Source organism: Erpetoichthys calabaricus, chromosome 4 (genome assembly GCF_900747795.2).
Source record: "Erpetoichthys calabaricus chromosome 4, fErpCal1.3, whole genome shotgun sequence".
Lineage (NCBI taxonomy): Eukaryota > Metazoa > Chordata > Cladistia > Polypteriformes > Polypteridae > Erpetoichthys > Erpetoichthys calabaricus.
In genome coordinates, this window is record NC_041397.2 from 315,820,011 (window position 1) to 315,842,542 (window position 22,532).

Below are 22,532 nucleotides of genomic sequence, written 5' to 3' on the forward strand. Positions count from 1 at the left end.
TTAGTGTGTTTGTGGGTCTGATTCGTCATTGTTGTGAACGTTTCGTGTGCCATGTCTCGTCTAAAACAGAAATGTTAATTGTTGGAGGGAATGACGCTGATCACAACGATATTTTGTCATCATTTAACTCAGTTGGAATCCCCATTAGTTTTACTGAATCAGCCCACAATCTAGGAGTTATCTTTGACTCACTCTAATGTCATTTAAATCAGATATTACAAAGTTATCTAAATCAGGTTTCTTCCATCTTAAAAAATGTTGGGAAATTACGGCGCTTTCTAAATAAACAGGATTGTGAGAAATTAATTCATGCATTTATTTCTAGTAGGATTGACTACTGCAATGTGGTGTTCACTGGATGTTCAAACTGTTCTTTATACAGCCTCCAGTTAATCCAAAATGCTGCTGCAAGAATTACTTACAAGAACAAGAAAATACAAACACATAACTCCAGTTCTTAAATCCTTACACTGGCTCCCGGTTAAGTTCAGGGCAGATTTCAAAATCATCCTTTTAACATATAATGAATTAAATGGCCAAGGTCCTGCTTACTTGTCTGAACTTATCATGACCTAGAAACCAGAGAGCACATTAATATCTCAAGATGCCGGTCTGCTTATGATTCCAAGGATTAATAAAATAACAGTGGGAGGTCAAACTTTTAGTTACAGGGCCCCTAAACTGTGCAAAGGTCTGCCTGCTACTATAAGAGATGCCCCTTCGGTCTCAGCTTTTAAATCCCGGCTGAAGACTCACTACTGCAGTTTAGAACACCCTGACTAGAGCTGCTGATTAACTGTACAGACTGCATCTCTGTTGTTAGTCATTAGCACTAAAACATAAGTAACATGATAGTTAGAATTTGATGCTAACCCTCACCTATTGTGTTTCTCTTCTTGGTACTCAAATGTGGCACTTGGTGCCACTGCCCACCCGCCAAGTTGTTTTGCCTGCCCAAGGTAAAGTCATCCCTGATGGAGGATCACAGGAATCATGGGGTAGAGGGGTCCTTTCATCGGATTTGCTGGCCCAGTGCTGTTTCAGCTGTGCATTGGCCAAAATGGGGGAGGCAGCCTGATGGCTGAGGTCTCCAGGGGCGTCATGTATAAACGGTGCGTACGCATAGAAATGTTGCGTACGAACGTTTCCACGCTCAAATCGCGATGTATAAAACCTAAACTTGGCGTAAAGCCATGCACATTTCCATGGTACCTCATACCCTGGCGCACGTAATTTCTCTGCTTTTGCAGACTGGTGGCACCCAGCGTCAAAGCAGTGCTACTGTTCCTGTGTGGTTACCCTTTCTTCCTTAGACCCACATTCCTGATGCGGCTTTATAAATACACTGAAACTAACTACATATTGTTTATTAGTGTAATGCATCTGATTGTAATTAACCTGTTGCAATATAATGGTCCAGGGAATAGCCATAGTATTCCAAATACCATAACTGCTTTAGCGTTGTTACTATCACTGCATCTTCTTCTTCTTTCAGCTGCTCCCATTAAGGGTTGCCACAGCAGATCATCTTTTTCCATATTACTCTCACTGCACCACTCAGAGTATTTATATCACTGTATCTGAGTGGGGAATCACAGCAGCAGCTGATCGGAAAGAGAATTATCGGTATACAGCATCAAGCAGACGCTGCCTCAGCCATGGCAAAACACTTCAAAGCCTTTCCTGTACGGACCTCGTTTTTCAGAAACAGTTTCATCCCAAGAACTATAAACGCACTCAATCAGTCCATCAAGTGCTCCTTGTAGAACTGTTTCTATCTATCTATCTATCTCTCTCTATCTCTCTGTCCGTTTGGCTCTCGATTGGTGTGGTCTGGGGTGGGCGTGTCTGTGGTTTCGGCCATCGACGGCTGCTGCGTGTTGTGAGTATCTCTCTTTTTCTTTTCCTTTTTTTTGTTTTGTTTGTTTTAGTTTTACGAATTATTTTTCTGTTTTAAAAGAGGACGCGATAGCGGCTTTGCCGCTATGGCGGCGTCTAAAGCTATACGGGATGGCTTATCTCCACACAGTTTTTCTAACCTTTCCAGAAGGCACGCTGTAAGGTTGCTTGTTGATCCGGCGGTCTCGGTGGAGGCCTGCGTTATGGAGGTCGGTAGGGTGGTGGGGTGTAAGAATGTCCGGTTTGCCTCACGTATGAATAAAGCGGTGGTGATTTTCCTGGACGATGAAGCGCTGGTGTCCCGACTGGTCGAGCAGGGTGTAGTACTTAATGGCGCGCTGATCTCGGTGTTGCCGCTGTCGACTCCTGCCCGTAAGGTTATTATTTCTAATGTGCCTCCATTCTTGAGTAATGAAATCTTGCAGCGTGAACTGCGCAGGTATGGTGAAGTGATGTCTCCAATTAGCATGATTCCACTGGGCTGCAGATCCCCTGAGTTAAAGCATGTCGTGTCTTTTCGGCGACAGCTTTATATGATTTTAAATAACGCGAATGATGAAGTTAATGTGGCCTTAAAGTTCCGAGTGGAGGGTGTGGATTACGTGGTGTTTGTGAGTTCTGAATCGATGAAATGTTTCAATTGTGGTAGAGCAGGCCATAAAGCGATTGATTGTAAAAGAGAGAATGTTTATATAAGTGATGAAGAAAGTAGAGAGAGTGAGTCAGAGACTGAAGAGGAGGAGGAGCTTGAAGAAGATGAGCTGACTGATAGTGAGAATGAATTAGATGAAAAGGAAACTGAAGAGCAAATGGAGGCTGCTGACAAAGATAATGCTGCACTAGACTCTAAACAAGAGCATGAAAATAATAATGAAGGTGTGCTGGCCGAGGCTGGTGATACACCTGTTGATGAGCCCAGTGTCCCAGGTGAAGGAGCCTCCGTCCTTAAAGAAGGGCACACAGCTGAGACTGAGGAGGCCTCCACTGGTCAGGCTGCAGAGGTCTGCGGTGATAAGAATGTCCCCCTGTTCCAAAATGAAGGCAGCTGTAATGATGTAACAGGAGATGATCCATCTCCAAGTGGTGCAGCTCTGCCCACCAATAATGAGACAAACTCAGACATGGCAATTGTTGATATTAATGGGGAAAATCTTGAGTTGGGCCTGGGCACCAAACAAATAGCAAGCAGCAGCAGCAAGGAAATAAAAGTTACAAAGAGAGCAGGAGTGAGTGAGGCAGCCATGATGGATGTGAGTGTGGAGTCGAGTGGGTGTAAGGAGACATCACAAATAACCACTAGAAAAAGAAAAGAAGCAGTGGAGTCCAGCATGGGTGCAAAGAAGATTTTAATGTCTGAAAATCTGTCCAAAAAACAAATTGTACCTGTTAATAAGAAGGATATTGCAGATAGTGGCGAAGGTGTGGAAGGTGAAAGAGAGACTGATTCTGACATTTCTGGTAACACCTTCTCAGTGTTTGGTATGGAGCCTAAAGGGGGATACAGTACGAAGAGCATCAGGAAGTTCTTGATATATTTAGAGGGAAAGAGGGGTGTTCAAGTGCAGGACTATTTTCCGGACCTTGATCTCTTTTTGAGCTCAGCAAAAAACATAAAGCGCAATGCAGCTAACTTAGGGTTGGACCAAAAAGAGACCACAAGGTTGAAAAACGTAATGAGCAGAGTGCGCAAGATTCTTCAGAATAAGTCCTGATGGATGGTCAAATCAAGAAAGTGAACCTCTTGGGTTTCTGGTGTGTTGTTTGTTTCTTTTGTGGTATAAATATGGCTGAGTTACATGTGGGGACCCTAAATGTGAATGGCTGTCGAGGCAATTTGAAGAGGAACTTGGTCTGTGATTTTTTAAGACAAAAACACTTAGATGTGGGGTTCCTACAAGAGACCCACTCAGATCTGGAGAGTCAGGCCGCCTGGGTGCAGGACTGGGGAGGGACGGGTTTTTTCAGTCATGGCACCAGTGTGAGTGCGGGGGTGGCAGTGCTGATTAGTAAAACCTCCGTGTTAAAAATCACAAAGGTGACTGAGGTTATGGCTGGCAGACTTTTAGTTGTACAGGCAGAGGATGGCCCCCACTCGTTGGTTTTTATTAATGTTTATGCCCCAAATAACGGCACTGCCAGGGTGGATTTTTTTTGAATTATTACGGGGGATTTTGGATGAATTTACTAATAATGAGATCGTCGTGCTGGGGGGGGGATTTTAATTGTACAGAGGACTGGTTTATGGATAGAAATGGGGCTGAGCCGCACTTGGGGTCAGTCCGTATACTTAAGGAAATCGTCGAGGCCTACGACTTGGTGGATGTGTGGCGCTCTCACTTTCCAGCTGACAAACAGTTCACGTGGCTCAAAGGGAGCAAAGGGCACCTCTCGATGGCCCGTTTAGATCGCTTTTACAGTCCTAAACGGCACCTAAATTTATTAACTACCACTCATATCACTCCTGTCGCTTTTTCTGATCACTCTCTGGTTTCTGTTACTTTTCTCCTCCCATCTCCACAAAAATATAAATCATACTGGCACTTCAACACTACTCTACTTCAGGACAGTCATTTTGTGAAATGTTTTAATTTTTTTTGGGAGCAGTGGAGATCCACAAAGCTGCGTTTTGGATCCCTGAGACAGTGGTGGGACGTGTCCAAGGTGCAGATTCGACAATTTTGTCAGCAATACACTGAGCACGTCACCAAGGCCTGCATTTTAAAAATGAAGACACTGGAGGAGGAGATCACTGAGATCCATCAGACTCTGCTAAATGGCTACTCTGAGGATCTGCTGCACACCCTGACCACGAAGAAAACAACACTACGGGATTTACTGGAGCTTCGAGCTCATGGCGCTTTAATACGTTCTCGTTTTCAACAACTTAATCATCTAGATGCACCTACAAAATTTTTCTTTACTTTGGAAAAAAAGGAGGCCCAAGGTAAAGTTATCCATGTTCTCCAAACAGATACTGGAGAAGAGCTGAGAGAGCCGGAGGACATCCGGGACTTTGCTGTGTCTTTTTATGAGACTTTGTTTTCAGAGGAGCCGCTCAGTCTCTCTTCTTCAGCTACTCTGTTCAAAGGACTGCCTCACATTTCTGACGATTCTGCCGAATTTCTGGACAGCGACCTCACTTTTCAAGAACTCACAGTTGCACTCAATGGTCTCAATACTGGAAAGACGCCGGGACTTGACGGATTACCAGTTGAATTTTATAAACAGTTCTGGCCGTTATTGGGCATGGATTTTTTTGAGGTTGTACAGGACAGTTTACAAGCAGGGGAGCTTCCGGTCAGTTGTCGGAGAGCTGTCGTCACGTTGCTTCCTAAGAAAGGCAACCTCTGCCTTCTGAAGAACTGGCGGCCCGTGAGCTTACTGTGCACGGATTATAAAATCATTTCAAAAGGATTAGCGACAAGGCTGAGAAATGTGATGGGCAGCATCATCAACCCCTACCAGTCCTACTGCGTACCGGACAGACAAATTCATGACAACATATTTGTGCTGAGGGACGTCATATCTGCCTCGAAAGCTTTCAACCTTGATGTTGGCGTTCTTTCTTTAGACCAAGAAAAGGCTTTTGATCGGGTCAACCACAAATATTTATTCACAACTCTAAGAGCATTTGGCTTTGGTTTACCATTTGTAAAGTACACCAAATTGTTGTATTCCAACATTTTTGGAGTCTTAAAAATCAGTGGGGTGTTAAGCCGGCCATTCGCTGTGACCAGGGGGATTCGTCAGGGGTGTCCTTTGTCGGGGATGTTATACGCCATCTCCATTGAGCCTTTTCTTAGACAGCTTGAGAAACACCTGCAGGGATTTACAATTCCACTGTGTAAAAATCTAACTTTTAAATTTCTGGCCTATGCAGATGACGTCGTGGTGTTTGTAAATTCTGATGAAGACGTCTCTGCTGTATGTAACTGTTTAGCACTTTTTGAGGGAGCGTCTTCTGCTAAAGTTAACTGGGAGAAGGGGAATGCATATTTATCAGGGGACTGGGCACATCGTCCTCCGCCTGTCTTACCATCAGGGCTGGGCTGGAATAAGAAAGCTTTCCGTTACCTCGGGGTTGTGCTGGGTGGTGAAGACATTGAAAAAGACAACTGGGAGGGCTGTTTACAACAGATTGAGTTACGACTGAAGAAATGGCAGTGGATTGCGCCTAAGCTCTCTTTTAGAGGAAGAGTTCTTGTTATCAATAATCTCATTGCCTCCATGTTGTGGCACAGACTGATGAGTGTTAACCCGCCATCAGGACTCTTACACTCCATACAGAAATTATTGGTTAACTTTTTTTGGAATGGAGTGCACTGGCTGAAGAAAGGACTCATCTGTTTACCGGTGGAGGATGGAGGACGAGGCCTGATTAATGTCTGCTGTAAGGCGGCTAGTTTCAGATTGTTAGTTTTACAGCGCCTTTTTTTCTCTTTAGAACCCCTAATTTGGAAAAGAATAGCCCTTTCATTTTTACATAAGATTGATAATTTGGGTTTTGATGTGCAGTTATTGCTCATAGATTTGAGCAGGTTTGATCTCACTCCGTTACCCAAATTTTACAAGGGAGTTTTACGTACTTGGAGCTCCTTTCTTCAGAGAGTGCCATCCAAGTCCCCTTCACTTTTCAATGAACCCCTCATTTTTAATTCTTTATTCACATGTCCACTGCTTTTTAAAATTAGTTTTGTTAAGAATTTGATCAAAAGTGGCATTGTGGTTGTTTCTCAATTATTGGAGGAGGACAACAAGAGTTTTAAAGATGCCAATGTGTTGGCTTCAGGGCTGGGCATTCGATCAATAAGAATGGTCAATTGTTTATTATCATTTATGGCAAAAGACTTCATCAGGCTAAGGGACAGTCAGGGGAACTCGACCTCAGTGCATAACAAGATGGAGGAGGAGGAGGAGGAGGAGGAGGGCTGCTTTACTGATCTGGAGGTGGAACCCAAATTGGACATGAATGGTGTGAGGGAGGACTCGATTTTAAGGCTTGACGAACAGGAAAATAATTTTTTTCGATCTTTACCAAAAAAAGATGTGTATGTATACTGCATCAAAGTTTTCCATTTTTCAAGTTTAAAAAATACCATCATGACACCCTGGACTGAAACATTAAATGTAAAAACAGAGGTCAGGCCAGCATGGAGAGAATTTTATAAACCCCCTAATAATAAGAGAGCAGGCGATTTACAATGGAGAGTCGTACACGGGGTCATCGCAACAAATGTGTTTCTAAATAAACTTCAGAGTGATGTGAGCGATAAATGGGCCTTCTGTGGGGAGAAAGAGACTGTTTATCATTTATTTTTATATTGTACGAGACTGCAAACTCTGTTGATGTATTTTCAGAAAATATGTGAAAAATTTACTGTTTCTTTTGATGTTCAGAGATTTATTTGGGGCATGAAATATAACAAGACATCAAAATCAAAATTTCAACTTTTAAATTATTTGCTTGGGCAAGCAAAGTTAGCCATTTTAAAAAGCCGTAATAATAAACAGTGTGGTACGTTACCAGATGAGGTACTGTTTATTTTCAAATTTTATGTAATTTCAAGAATCAAGCTTGAATTTACATATTATAAAACAATGTGTAATATTGAAGAATTTGAAAAAGTGTGGGGAGTGAAGGGGGTGCTGTGTTCTATTGAGGAGGGGCAACTAAAAATAAATTTGGAATAACGTAGAAGAGCGGGTGTGAAATTGTAATGTTAAATGTTAGAAGGATTAGCTGGAGTACTGAATACTAAATAAAGACATGTGTACTTAATGTGTGGGGACTGGGAGTAGTGGAGGAGTAATACATTGTTATATTGAGAAATTGTTATTTGTATTGATGTGTTCATGTCTTCTGTTTATTGTGCACAATAAAGTTTTATTAAAAATTTAAAAAAATTATCTATCTGTCTATCATATAGTGCCTTCCATATCTATCTATCTATCTATCTATCTATCTATCTATCTATCTATCTATCTATCTATCTATCTATCTATCTATCTATCTAAACACTGTTCAGTTAATGTATTCAAAATGATGTATGTGCCCGGCATTTTGAACACTATATTTATTTATTCTTTTTGTATGGGCGCATTTTTGGACGAACCTCACAAGCCTCGAAATTTACCTTTCACTAGTACGAGTGAAATGACAAGCACGGAAATTAGAGAATATTTAATGGAACTAGACCATTTTATGTATGAATTGTCCTAACTTTATATATTCGGGAATGATTTTATCAGGCTTTGACGTTATATATAATCAGGAATGACTTTATATATTCTGATATTGACTTTATATATTCAAGTTTTGTCTTTATATATTCGAGAATTACTTTATATATTCCGACGTTGGCTTTATATAATCAGGGTTTGAGAACACTGACTTTCTATATTCAGAAAAGCATCGTATTTGCCTGTATATATATATATATATATATATATATATATATATATATATATATATATATATATATATATATATATCAGCCTATCGTTTTAAATGAATCTGACATTCGTGGCAAAGTGATAAAACGTTAAAAGCAACTTTTTTTTAAGACAACAAATAAAATATCACATTTAAATTATTATGCCATTTGTCTCCAATACCTTTTTGTCAGCAACAGAAAAAGGAAAGAAGAAAGAAAGAAAGAAAGAAAGAAAGAAAGAAAGAAAGAAAGAAAGAAAGAAAGAAAGAAAGAAAAGCGTGTTCCATAATAAAATTGTCATTTAGAATAAAGTTCCAGTTCTATAGGTCAGTAAACCTCAAACAGTAAAATATGCGGAGATGTGCGATGTACAAGAAAAAATGCCAAACTTCAAGACCTTCCACTGTTATTAAAGTTGGTTCTTTAATGGCACTTTATGATTCTTTACTGGGTTGTGTGGCTCTTCATAAAACTATTGCAAGATAAAGCACCGTTTCATTCTGGGAAGGGTTACTTGTATATGAAGTTGTTTTTTTGACAAAGCTATATCGAAATAGTGAAATCTTCAGTGTATGGTAGGCTACCTATATAACCGAAGACTAACAGATTAAGGAAATCTGAACTGAGCCTTTGTAATCGTATGCGGCAAGAGTTCTTTTAAAATCTAAAGTCATTTCAATATTTCACTGATCTGTATTTCTTCATGGTTATTTACTCTACGAAGCCTGTATCTGATCTAACTAAATAAAAGTTGTTTCTGTAACACTCATGTCGGATGGGTCTTTTGAGAACCAAGAAATGGCTCCCCTAAAGCATCGTTCTGAAGAACTACTCTGGCACCTCGATTTTAAGATCGCTGGGCTCAAACCCCGGTGTGCTCCTGTGGTCGCGTACTGCGTAGAGCTTGTAAACCTGCGCTGCACAAATAAGGATTAGAAAGAAAGCGGACTGGCATTTGTAATAAAATTCCTGATAGCATTGCATGTACATTGTAAAATAATAAAGAGCTAAATATAACAGATTTGATTGTATACCATAATAATTAAGTACAATCGACACCTTTATTTTATTTTTATTAGTTTCATTTTTTTCCGACTCCCACTAGGAAAATATTAAAAATACAAGATGTCAGATGTGGTGATAAAAACAACCCTGCGGGATCACCCATAGCTTGTCTGTTCCTATAAAAACCGATGAATGAAGGAGCTCTGTTTATCTGTAACAAATAATAAAGGACAGCACAGACCCCTTGGATATTCCTAACGAATACAGAATTGCAAAAAACATTTTTATATGCAGTTAGTTGAAAGCTCACATTACTAAGTCACCTCATTGCAGAAGACGCCTGGCCAGTGTGCGCTGCATCAATTCGTTTATTTTGGTCAAGTGAGCATGTGTAAAATGCAATTTTCCAAAGTTGTAACCGTCACACTAAATAAAAATATTCAAGATTCTCAAACGTCATCGGCGCAACAGGCTGCACTCGTGTTCGAATGACGGCACCGCACCGCCAAGTCAGTTAGGAGCCGAATATGTAAAACACAAATCATTGGTGGCACCAGAGCACAGGTCAGTCCTTTTAGATGACCAGTCCAGTCGTATTTGTCCAATCTAAGATTCGGAAGAGGGCAAACTACTCGGCAGGAGTGACATGGGAACGCAAGGGGGAGAAGCTATAGTTTTATTTTTGTTTGCTAAATGCACAAAATATGTTTGCAAATAAATGTATATGCTAGGAATTCTGAAGCACCTTGTTATATACTGTATCATATTCAATTGTTGTCAAATGCGCCTCATAATGCTGCTGAACACTGACTTGTTTTAAGCGTTTGATGTTTGACGATTACAAAATGATACGTTTACATTTTAAATGCGAATAATTCAATTAGCATTTAATTATGCGATACATAAATTCATAACCGTAATGTATCCATGAATCGGTCTGCTAAAGATTTCTCTCTCAGCCTCGCTAGCATTCTTAATTGCGGGCGCGTTTCTTCATTATACATCAGGTATTGTTTCTTGAGTATGAGCTGAAAAGACCGCCGCTGTCTCTGTTTCATGTTGTTTCGTTTTATGACAATTAAATAAAACTCTTTACGTTTTCAAGCTGTCCCATAATACTCCATACATCGCATCAGTTTCACACTTGAAGTCCCGTTACTCGATATTCAGATTCTGTCCGCTCCGCTCTGTGCTGTGAATTCTGATCGACGTTGTAGACGATGAGTTCTCGGAGCTGCTTAAATCTCACGAGAGCGCGCATAATGTGGATTGCCGAAGCCAGTTTTAAGTTAACGAGACACTTGTCTTTCGTGGAAGTAACTGATCCCAGATTGGCAAACGAGGTTTATTCAAGCGATGTGTTCTCAACCAAGTCTTCATTTCAAAAGGGCGCTTCGTGGACCCCTGGGTGAGTTGCTGAAGAATTTTCCATGATCTGCTCTGAGGTCTTTCTTACATATCCGCTTGATTTTCTTGTTTTCCGTCAGTTTGTCTCAAAATAACATCTTGCGTCTTTCGGAAGTGTCTCAGTGTTACACAGACACCCCAAAAACAGTCTGCTAAAAAAGAAGCCGTTTATAAATAAAACCTTCAACAATTACATTTGACGTAATTTAAACTAAATAAAACGATAACATCAAATTCCATAATATTTAGATAACTTTTTCACAATTGAATGGTTTGTTTATTCAGTACACCGCTACACTTCCCATGTGATCGTTTATTTCATAATTGATCTTTACCTAATTTGACACAGGTGGTAGCCTATTCTATAAATGTCAAGATTTGTCTCCCATGCCGCTGACTGAGACGCGCTAACGAAAATTAATGAGCCCCGCCGTCCATTACGAACCACGCCAGACAAAAATCGACCACTTTAAAGTCGCATTTAAACTCAGTTCTTTATTAAAAGCTGTTGGTATCAATAGTATAACTACAACTTTTTTTATTGTAGTAAATTTGAGCAAAGATTTCAAAAGACGAGTATGATCAAAAAAGGATCAGCGTAAGTATAGAAAGTCGTTTAACATTGCAATTCCACGCAACTTACAATAAACAAGACGCAGCTCCATGAATCGCCAGCCTCCCAGCTTCTTGATTATTGAAACGACTCCTTTTGCTATGAAATAATCAATAAATTAAATGAAAATAAAAAGCAGTTGAGTGAACAACGTTGCGGTCAGATCGACTCAGACACCTTAGGGAGGGAAGGCGCCTCAAACCGCGGAGACCAAAATGAGTTCCGGATAAAAGCGGACTTCTTTGTTCTTTGGTCATCTACTGAAGAGTTGCACGATTTTAAATGACTTGTACCAATGACATCTGTTTTGTTAGATTTTAAACACTTCTGAGGCTTTGGTAGATATTCTAATCAAGTGGGTTCATCAGACGCACACGCATTGCGAGAGGATGTTGTCCACTTAATCAACACCGAAAGTAAAAACTCCACAGTGGATTAAAAAAGATTTAAACAAGAAGGTGCAAAGGAAAAAACTGCTTAATAAGACATATAAGACTAATGACTGCAAAGTGAACCATAGAGCGTATGAGAACATGAGGGCAACCATTAAACCTTCCTCTTGTGTTAGGGTCAGCACCGACCCGTTTTACTTTTTAAATACATAAAACTACTACCTAATTTTGTTTATTGCATCAAGGCGTTTTGACTTTGTCAGGAATCTGTATTTAATTAAAATAAAACAAAAAAAAAAACAATTGTACTAAATTATAAAATGCTCTGGTGAAAATGATTACCTTTGTGTTGGTCGGGTCAGTTTTGACCCAGTTCTAATTTAAGGTTATAAAACAATAGTTAGGGTCAAAACCAAAATCCTAAACCAACTTTGAGGGTCTTCTCTCTCTGCCTGTGTGTCTCCTTACCTGAACAAACAAAACAAACAAACAAAGACAGACCTGTTCAGACATGGAAGGCTTGCATAAGACAAATTTAGTTTAGCGTTGGTGACTTGCAGAGTACACATCTCCTGTTTGCAGCAGTCAAAAATGAGAAGAAGATTTACAGTAAGCCAAGCTCTGGATCATATCTTTTCTGAAAATGAGGCAGAGGACACAGAACAGCATAGTGATACAGATGAGCAGGTTTCCGAGGAGGAAGACATTGTAGAGTATCTACCAGAAGGCACAGACACATCTGATGAGTCTGATGAGGAGGTCACCGATGCTGAAGCTGCACTCACTCCTGCTGAAACGTTCAAATCCAAAAGTGGTAACATCTGTTGGAGCTCAGTACCTCCTGACTTACATGGCAGGGCAGCTGCTGCAAATGTCATCAAAATGACCCCTGGAATCACAAGGTTTGCTGTGACGAGAGTAAGTGACATCAAGACATGTTTTGATCTGTTTATGCCATTGTCACTAAAGAAAGTCATGATTGCTATGACAAACCTTGAAGGAAAAAAGGTTCATGGTGACATGTGGAATGACATTGATGAGGAATACCTGGATGCTTATATTGGTGTTCTTCTTCTTGCTGGTGTTTACAAATCCAGCAATGAGGCCACTGATAGTCTATGGGATGCGTCGACAGGCAGAAATATTTTCTGGGCAACAATGTCACTTCAGTCATTTCGAATGATATCAAGAGTCCTTAGATTTGACAACAGAGAAACTAGAGAAAAATCTGACAAGCTTGCTCCCATCAGGGATGTCTGGGAAAAGGGGGTGCAGCTCCTTCCACTGATGTTCAGCCCAGGGCCAGAGGTAACAGTAGATGAACGTTTTGTCCCTTTCCGTGGAAAATGCCCTTTCTGGCAGTACATGCCTAGTAAGCCAGGGAAATACGGCATAAAAATTTGGGCAGCCTGTGATGCAAAAACCAGCTATGCATGGAATCTGCAGATTTACACAGGCAAACATGCAGGTGGCATTCCTGAGAAAAATCAAGGAAAACGTGTGGTCCTCGATATGACTACTGGACTGCGGGGTCACAATATCACATGTGACAATTTCTTTACCAGCTATGACCTTGGACAAGAACTTCTCAGGTGGAAACTTACCATGGTGGGCACAGTAAAAAAAAATAAACCTGAGCTGCCTGCTGAAATTTTGCAGGTGAAAAACAGGGCTCCACTTTCTTCAAAATTTGCTTTTACAGACACCACCACGGTTGCTTCATATTGTCCAAAAAAACACCGGAGTGTGATACTTATGTCCACTTTTCACAAAGACACAGCTGTGTCATCAGCAAGTGACAAAAATCCCATAATTATCTTGGACTATAATAAAAACAAAGGTGGAGTGGACAACCTGGACAAGCTGACTGCCACCTACACTTGCCAGAGAATGACCAGGAGATGGCCAATGGTTGTGTTTTATAACATTCTAGATGTGTCTGCATACAATGCATTTGTGTTGTGGACCCACATTCACCTAGGGTGGAACTCAACCAGAAGAAACAAGCGGAGAATGTTTCTTGAGGAGTTAGGAAGTTCCCTTGTCAAGGCACATATTGAGCGAAGGGAACGGGTGCCCCGGGACTCAGCCGCTGCAGCCTTGGTCAGACAGCTGCAGAGCTCACGTAGCACTCCTTCCACACCATCAGCAACACAAAGAGCATCAGTGCCAGCATCCTCTTCGGCCAGCACTGCCTCAACATCAACCTACACAGCCACAGCCACAACCACACTAAGGCCACCTGATTCTAAAAGAAAGAGGTGTCAGGTCTGCCCTAGCAATAAAGACAGAAAGACAAACGTACTCTGCTTCTACTGCAGAAAATATATTTGCAAAGAACACACTAAAAGTGTCACTTCTTGCCACACATGCATCTAAATGCACATCCATGTTCTTGCACACAAAGACGTTTTTTGGAACTAGTGCCTCATTTCTATTGGTTTGATTTGCTTGATTGTTCGTTGTTTGTTTGACCTTGCAAATCCACATTTTGAGATTTACTTGTTTAGCTTTTCATTTGTATTAAAGTTATTTTTGAAAATACTTTTTTGCCTTTTTCTTTGAAATAAATATATACGGGTCAAATTTGACCCGTAACACGATAGATGTTACCATAGTAATTAATATTATAATAAAAAATATATATAACAAATGTATTTAAGAGATGTGTTCTAATACCCCTCAGTAATAGTCAGGTAACATAACAACCTTTTATTTATTTAAATAATTCTATTGAGGTTCATTTAATCATTTTTTTAAATTGAAAACGAGAGGTATGCTCTTAAAGTAAAAGCTCATGAGGTCACAGCAAAAATATTAAAAACATTCTTTTAATGGACAAGGAAGCGTAACAAAGTAACCAAGAGGTAAGAAAAAAATTGGATGATAAATAATTGTTTTGAGGGTAATATGGCTGAGTAGAGACACGGGTCAAAACCGACCCGTTAACATAAGAGATAGGAACAGAAAGCTAACATAAGAGGAAGGTTAAGAAGGATATCAGGGAGGCTAAAAGACAGTTGGAGAGGAATAGAGCAGATAAGGTGAAAGAAGACCCTAAGAGATTCTTACAGTATTTTAGTAGTAAAAGAACAGTCAAGGAGGAGATCAAGTGCATCAGGAATAGTAAAGGAAATTAAAAGATACAGACAGTGAAATAGCAGATGCCCTAAACTAACATTTTTCTGAGGTCTTCACAAGTGAGCAAGTGGATAACCTCCGAGAGGTAACAGGAACTACTAAGGAGGTACTGAGCGATTTGGAAATTGTAGATAGAGAAGTACTGCTGAGATTAAATAAGCTGAAATCAAACAAATCACCAGGACCAGATAATATGTATCCTCAAGTTCTTAAGGAGGCTAGCAAATACATATATAAACCCTTGACAGATACTTTTATGAAGTCATTCCACACTGGTGAGATTCTGAAGGACTGGAAAATGGCAAATATCATCCCATTATATAAAAAGGGTGACAGGGCAGATCAGTGCAACTACAGGCCAGTAAGCTTAACATGCATCACAGGAAAATTAATGGAAGGAATTATTAAGGATAAGATTGAGCAACACCTGGCAAGGACAGGAGTTATTAGGAGCAGTCATCATGTGTTCAGAAGAGGGAGGTCGTGTTTTACTAACATAGCAGACAGGCTTGGGCAGATTTGTGGCAGATGAAATATAATGTCAATAAATATAAAGTATTACACATAGGAAGTAAAAATGTTAGGGTTTAATACACAATGGGCAGCTGGAAAATCGAGAGTCCACCTTATGAGAAGGATTTAGGAGTCATAGTGGACACTAAGCTATTGACTTCCCGACAGTGTGCAGAAGCCATTAAGAAGGCAAACAGACTGTCAGGTTATATAGCGCCTTGATGTGTGGAGTACAAGTCACAGGAGGTTCTGCTCAAGCTTTATAACACACTGGTGAGGCCTCATCTGGAGTCCTGTGTGCAGTTTTGGTCTCCAGGTACAAAAAGGACATAGCAGCGATAGAAAAGATTAAAAGAGCTAAGTCTTTACAGTTTAAACAAAAGAAGATTAAGAGGTGACATGATTGAAGTGTTTAAAATTATGAAGGGAATTAGTTCAGTGGATCAAGACTGTTATTTTAAAATGAATTCATCAAAAACACGGGGATACAGTTGGAAACTTGTGAAGGGTAAATTTCGCACAAACATTAGGAAGTTTTTCTTTACACAAAGAATGATAGACACTTGGAATAAGCGACAAAGTAGTGTAGTAGACAGTAAGATGTTAGGGTCTTTCAAAACTCGACTTGATGTTTTTTTGGAAGAAATAAGTGGATAGGACTAGCGAGCTTTGTTGGGCTGAATGGCCTGTTCTCGTCTAGAGTGTTCTAGTTTGAAGGACTTTAACAAAACTGGATATGCAGTTTGTCAAAATGCTTACAGCGGTCATTTCTAGCCGTGCTTCTTCTGTATGTCTGCATCCGCACACTATGAGTCTGCACACAGTCGCACCTGCACTTTGTACACAGATAGCTCCGTACATATAAACGGCAAAGCCTTCACTGACTCATCACTAATTCTCATACTTTCCATATAGGTGGAAAGCTGAAATTTCACATGCTCATTTCTTGCAGTGTACTTACAAAAGTTAGGTATGTTTCATGTCCTATTGCAACACCCAAGGGGCAAAATGGGTGTACCCCCTAAACTGAATATATAGATATGGGAAACCCCTCCTAACTATTTCTGTGACTTCCAATATACATAGGAAGCTCAGATTTTCTAAGCTCATTCTTTACACTATACTTAGAAACGTTAAGTACGATGTTTCATTTCGTGCCTTGCCCCGTAATGAACTTTCGAAAATAATGTCTTCTTTTGTTGGTTTCTTTCCTTATTTCCATTAACAGAGGATTTATTTCACAGCAGAGATGCACAAGGGCCGCTTCCGATCCCCCATCCTTTTTACGCATGGCTGCTGTCTATGCACCTACCACATGGCTGGCTCCCTGCCTATATACATTAACGACATCCCAAGCTCATGTGCCTCCTCACTCATTTCCTTACTTTCCTCAGCTGTTCGTCGTACTCAATACTCTCTTCTTCTTTACTCCACCACTTCAATACAATACAATACAATTTATTTTTGTATAGCTGAAAATCACACAAGAAGTACCGCAATGGGCTTTAACAGGCTTTGCCTCTTGACAACCCCCAGCCTTGACTCCCTAAGAAGACAAGAAAAAACTCCCAAAAAAAAAGCTTTGTAGGGAAAAAATGGAAGAAACCTTGGGGAAGGCAGTTCAAAGAGAGACCCCTTTCCAGGTAGGTTGGCCGTACAGTGGGTGTCAAAAAGCAGGGGTCAATTCAATACAATACACAGAACAGGATAAATCCTCAATACAGTATAAAAATTAAAATTTTGCAAGTACGGAGCAGAATATAACAGCAGATGATATCCCATAATATGGTTTGGATTTGTTTAGAGTCCTGGAGACCTCAGCCATCAAGCTGCCTCCCCCATTTGGCCATTCCACAGCTGAGTCAGCACTGGGCCAGCCAATCCAATGAAAGGACCCCTCTACCCCATGATTCTTGTGATCCTCCATCAGGGATGACTTTACCTTAGGCAGGCAAAACAACCTGGCAGGTGGGCCGTGGCACCAAGTGCCACATTTGAGAACCGAGAAGGGAAACAGAATAGGTGAGGGTTAGTATCCAATTCTAACTATCATGTTACTTATGTTTTAGTGCTAATGACTAACAACAGAGATGCAGTCCGTACAGTTAATCAGCAGCTCTAGTCAGGGTGTGCTAAACTGAAGTAGTGAGTCTTTAGCCAGGATTTAAAAGCTGAGACCGAAGGGGCATCTCTTATAGTAGCAGGCAAACCACTCCACAGTTTAGGGCCCTGTAACTAAAAGCTCGACCTCCCACTGTTATTTTATTAATCCTTGGAATCATAAGCAGACCGGCATCTTGAGATCTTAATGTGCGCTCTGGTTTGTAAGTCATGATAAATTCAGACAAGTAAGCCGGACCTCAGCCATTTAATGCTTTATATGTTAAAAGGAGGATTTTGAAATCTGCCCTAATCTTAACAGGGAGCCAGTGTAAGGATTTAAGAACTGGAGTTATGTGTTCGTATTTTCTTGTTCTTGTAATAATTCTTGCAGCAGCATTGTGGATTAACTTGAGGCTGTATAGAGAACAGTTTGAACATCCAGTGAACACCGCATTGCAGTACTCAATCCTACTACAAATCAATGCATTAATGATTTTCTCAGAATCCTGTTTATTTAGAAAACACCTTAATTTCCCAACATTTTTAAGATGGAAGAAACAGGATTTGGACAACTTTGTAATATGCGCTTTAAATGACATGCTAGAGTCAAAGATAACGTCTAGATTGCGGGCTGAGTCAGTAAAATTAATTTGGATTCCAACTGAATTAAATGATGACAAAATATTGTTATGATCAGCGTCATTCCCTCCAACAATTAACATCTCTGTTTTATCTGTGTTTAAAGACAAGTAGTTCTCATCCATCCACTCCTTTAATTCACTAACACAACTAATTAAAGACAACATCGGGGAAACTTCATTTGATCTAAATTAAATGTATAACTGGGTGTCATTTTCATATGAGTGAAAATTAACATTATGTTTCCTAATGAGAGATCCCAGCGGAAGCATGTAAAGTGAAAACAGTAAAGGTCCGAGTACTGAGCCCTGCGGGACACCATATTGAACTTCTGTGTATAATGATGGAGTACTGTCAGCACATTTCTGTACATATTAGAATCAATTTGATAAATAAGAACTAAACCAAGCGAGCACAGTGCCTGTAAGCCCAACATCATTTTTTAGCCTGTATAGTAAAATAGAATGGTCGATGGTGTCAAATGCTGCACTTAAGTCTAACAACATAATTACAGTGGAGTTTCCTTCACCGGAGGATATCAGAATGTTGTTTACAATCCGCATTAGTGCCGTTTCTGTACTATGACCAGTGCGGAAACCAGACTGGAATTTCTCAAATAAATTGTAATGCGTAAGGTGTGACTGAAGCTGACTGGCGACTACTTTTTTTTAGTATTTTAGAGAGAAACAGTACATTTGAAATAGGCCTATAATTATTTAGTATGTGTGGGTCAAGGTCTGACATTTTAAGTAATGGTTTAATGACTGACACTTTTAGTTTATCAGGTATTGTGCCATGCAATAATGAACTATTGATAATGTTTAGAATAGGCGCTGCAAGAACATCCATTGCACTTTTTACTAGTTTTGTTGGCACTGGATCAGGGAACAAGTAGTGGGCTTCATTTTAGAAATTGAAGTTAAGACTTCCTGCTCAGTTACAGGATTAAAATTACTAAAGTGCTGAATGCAATGTGAGACAGGGTCTGCTAAGCTAGTATTTGGTTTGTAGTGTGATGCAGATATCTGGGATCTTATATTTTTAATTTTCTCATTGAAGAAGTTCATAAAGTCTGTACTGCTAATATCTGTTGGTATTTTGTGCTGTTGATCTGAATTTCCATTTGTTAATTTAGCCACTGTTCTAAACAGTACCTGAGGATTTTTATTATTGCTATCTATTATTGTAGAATAGTATTCTGAGCGAGCTTTAAAGAGAGCTTTTTTATATTTTTTAACACTCTCTGTCTATGCAATTTGAAAGACATGTATGTTTTTTGTTCTCCATCTGCGCTCCAGTTTTCGACACTCTAATTTAAGAGCTCGAGTGTTTTCATTGAACCAGGGAGAGTTTCTATGTGCTTTGATCACTTTTGTTTTAAGGGGAGCCACTGTGTCCAGAGCATCTCTCAAGGTCACATTATAATGTGATGTTAGCTCATCTAAATTGTTTTCCACAATTACTCTCGACTTGCTCCAAGTATCCATACATTTTGAGTCTGAATTACAATCTAGATGTCGCACTGTCTTTGTTTTAATCTGTGAGTTCTTTGGCAAGTGCAGGACTAAATCAAATGTAATTAAGTAGTGATCAAAATAACTTCATTTAATGGAGTAATATTTAAATTTAGAAATTTTAAAAGATTTAATTATATCGAATGTGTGATTATGATTATGAATTGGACCTTTGACAATTTATCTGACAAAATTCTACTGAATTTCTCAAATAAGTGAAACATTTGCTAAAAGTGTCAGTTTTAACATCAATGTGTACATTAAAATCCCCCATCAGTACTACGTGATCATAATTTATAGCCAAATCAGATAGAAGGTTGCTAAATTCAGTCATGAACAATGAATACGGCCCTGGTGGTCTGTAGACTAGCACTATAATTGTGTTGGAATCTGTTTTAATATTTAAAATGAATGCCTCAAAGGATGTAATATTTCAAGCCTGTTATTGTTGGCCTTGCTTCATGTCTTCCTGCTGGTGACTCCTGCCTTTTCATTTAGTTCCTTCACACTCTTAATCCTCCACATGCCTCCTGTGATAGATGGCCAGGAACCCTGCCCCACCGGGATGCTTGGAGGAAGGAGGAACCAGGAGAGCGGCACTTCTTTTCCCTTGGAACCCGGCCGGTCCTTGATCCATGGGGGACAGCACTTCCGGGACACCAGGAAGGGCTGACACACCAGGGATGGTTTATGCCCAGAGTGCTACCGGGTGCAAGGGCAGCACTTCCGCCACACTGGGGAGTGCTGCCAGAAGTTCATCACCAAGCACCTGGGGCACATCCAGGATGGGATAAAAGGGGCCGCCTCACTCCAATCAGGGGGCTGCAATCGGGAGGAAGAGGACAGAGCTCGGCGGAGAGGAGTGGGTGATTGGTGCAGGGGCACCGTGTGCTGTGTACAGGACATTGTATATATTTGTTCATTAAATGTGTGCTTTTGTAGACATGGAGGTGTCCATCTGTCTGTGTCCGAGGCTGGCTTCCACACTCTGCATACTCTACTTTTGAAGGTCGGCGCACCAATTATGTTACTACGAAACTTACAACCACCAAAACTTTGTAATGGCACCAGTCTTTAGATCAAATCTCTGCACAAGAACCTCATTGAGGCAACTGTCTTCACTGGAACAGGCTCAGGGGAGACCCTCTCCTAACCTCTGACCTCCCATTCCAATTCAAACGCCGGGTCTGCTTCACTATGACAATAAATAAGTCACAGGGCCAGACTCTAAAAAAGGCCGCCATTGACTTGATACAAGATGGCTTCTCACATGGTCAACTGTACGTTACATTCTCAAGAATAAGCTCAGCAGACAGTCTGGTAATTTTATAGCCCGAGGGCAAAACTGCAAACATTATTTACAATGAGATCCTTACATCCTAAAAACGTGCATTTCTCATACACGACATTTACACTCATAAATTAAACTCTTTACAATCATCAAATTCACTCTCAATACTAAAATAAGCCTACGACAATTACATTGACAATCATGTTACGTTATTTTTAAAATGCTTCCTTTTCTTTTTCATAACTTCTATCACTTCTTCTCCACTTGCTAGTATATACAGTATATATATATATATACTAGGGGGGCAAGCCCAAACCCCCCTGGTGCCTTTAATAATAATAATTCTTTACATTTATATAGCGCTTTTCTTACTACTTAAAGCGCTCTCCACGCAGGGAGGACCCGGGAAACAAACCCGGGTCTCCTAACTGCGAGGCATCAGCATTACCACTGTGCCACCATGCTGCCTTTGGTGCCCGACCCCTAGTTGCGGCCAGTATATTAGTAAAATCTGTAAATTTACAAAAGAAAAATTATTATTTATTGGAGTCAAAATCACAAAATTCTATAAATATGTAAAAGAAAAATTATTTAACGGAGTAAAAATCATGAAATGAGAATAAAATATTTACTCTTTTACCAATTGGAGTATTCCCATTAAACTGAGGTCCACTATACTTGATGAGTTTGTAACCGGTCTCTCCACCGTACGCACTGTACTGCTGTGTCCTGGCCTTTGGATTGCGGTTAACCCTCAAAGCTTCTGCGTTGTGTTTATATGCAATGTGCCATACAAACCGCCATAAAGGAGTCATGCAAACACCCTTTAGTTCTTGATGTTTTCTCTTTTTTTATTAATAGTCTGAAATATTAAAACAGAGAACATAAAAGGTGACTATTCAAGCTCTATGATTCCCAATTCTCTCACAGTAATACAATGAATACTGGGATCAATCTAAATTGCGACGACATACATAACCATGCATAGCTCAATATACAAAGAAACCAAAAGACATACCTGAAATATCAAAACAGAAAACATAAAAAGTGACAATTCAAGCTCTGTGATTCCTCCTATTAACAAAAGAAAACCACGCGGAAAGACTGTTGAACACTCATATTAACACATAACCAAAATGAATAGAAAAGCATTTAAAACATTTCGAAACAACAACTGTATACAACAAAAATCACATTACAATCACTGTCACATACAAAAAAAATTAAGTCAAGAATTTAAAATAATTTAATTAATTTTACCATACCGAGAATAACAGCGTGCTTACCTCCTCTCACAGTAACACAGCGAATACTGGGAGAGGCTCACACTGAGGACGTAACATAACACAATAAATATAACGGGACCACAACAGGAAAACATACAACACAATGAATGTTATCAGGATTTGGTGAGGCTCCTAACAACTACACTTTTTATTTTATACACCTGTTACAAGTATTTATAAGAGACTGAATAAATGATCCATTCATTTTAACTGACAAAAACCACAATTTTCTTGATATTTTAGTTTTTAATTTATAATTTAACACATTAAAGTTAGATAAATTCTGAAAAGAATG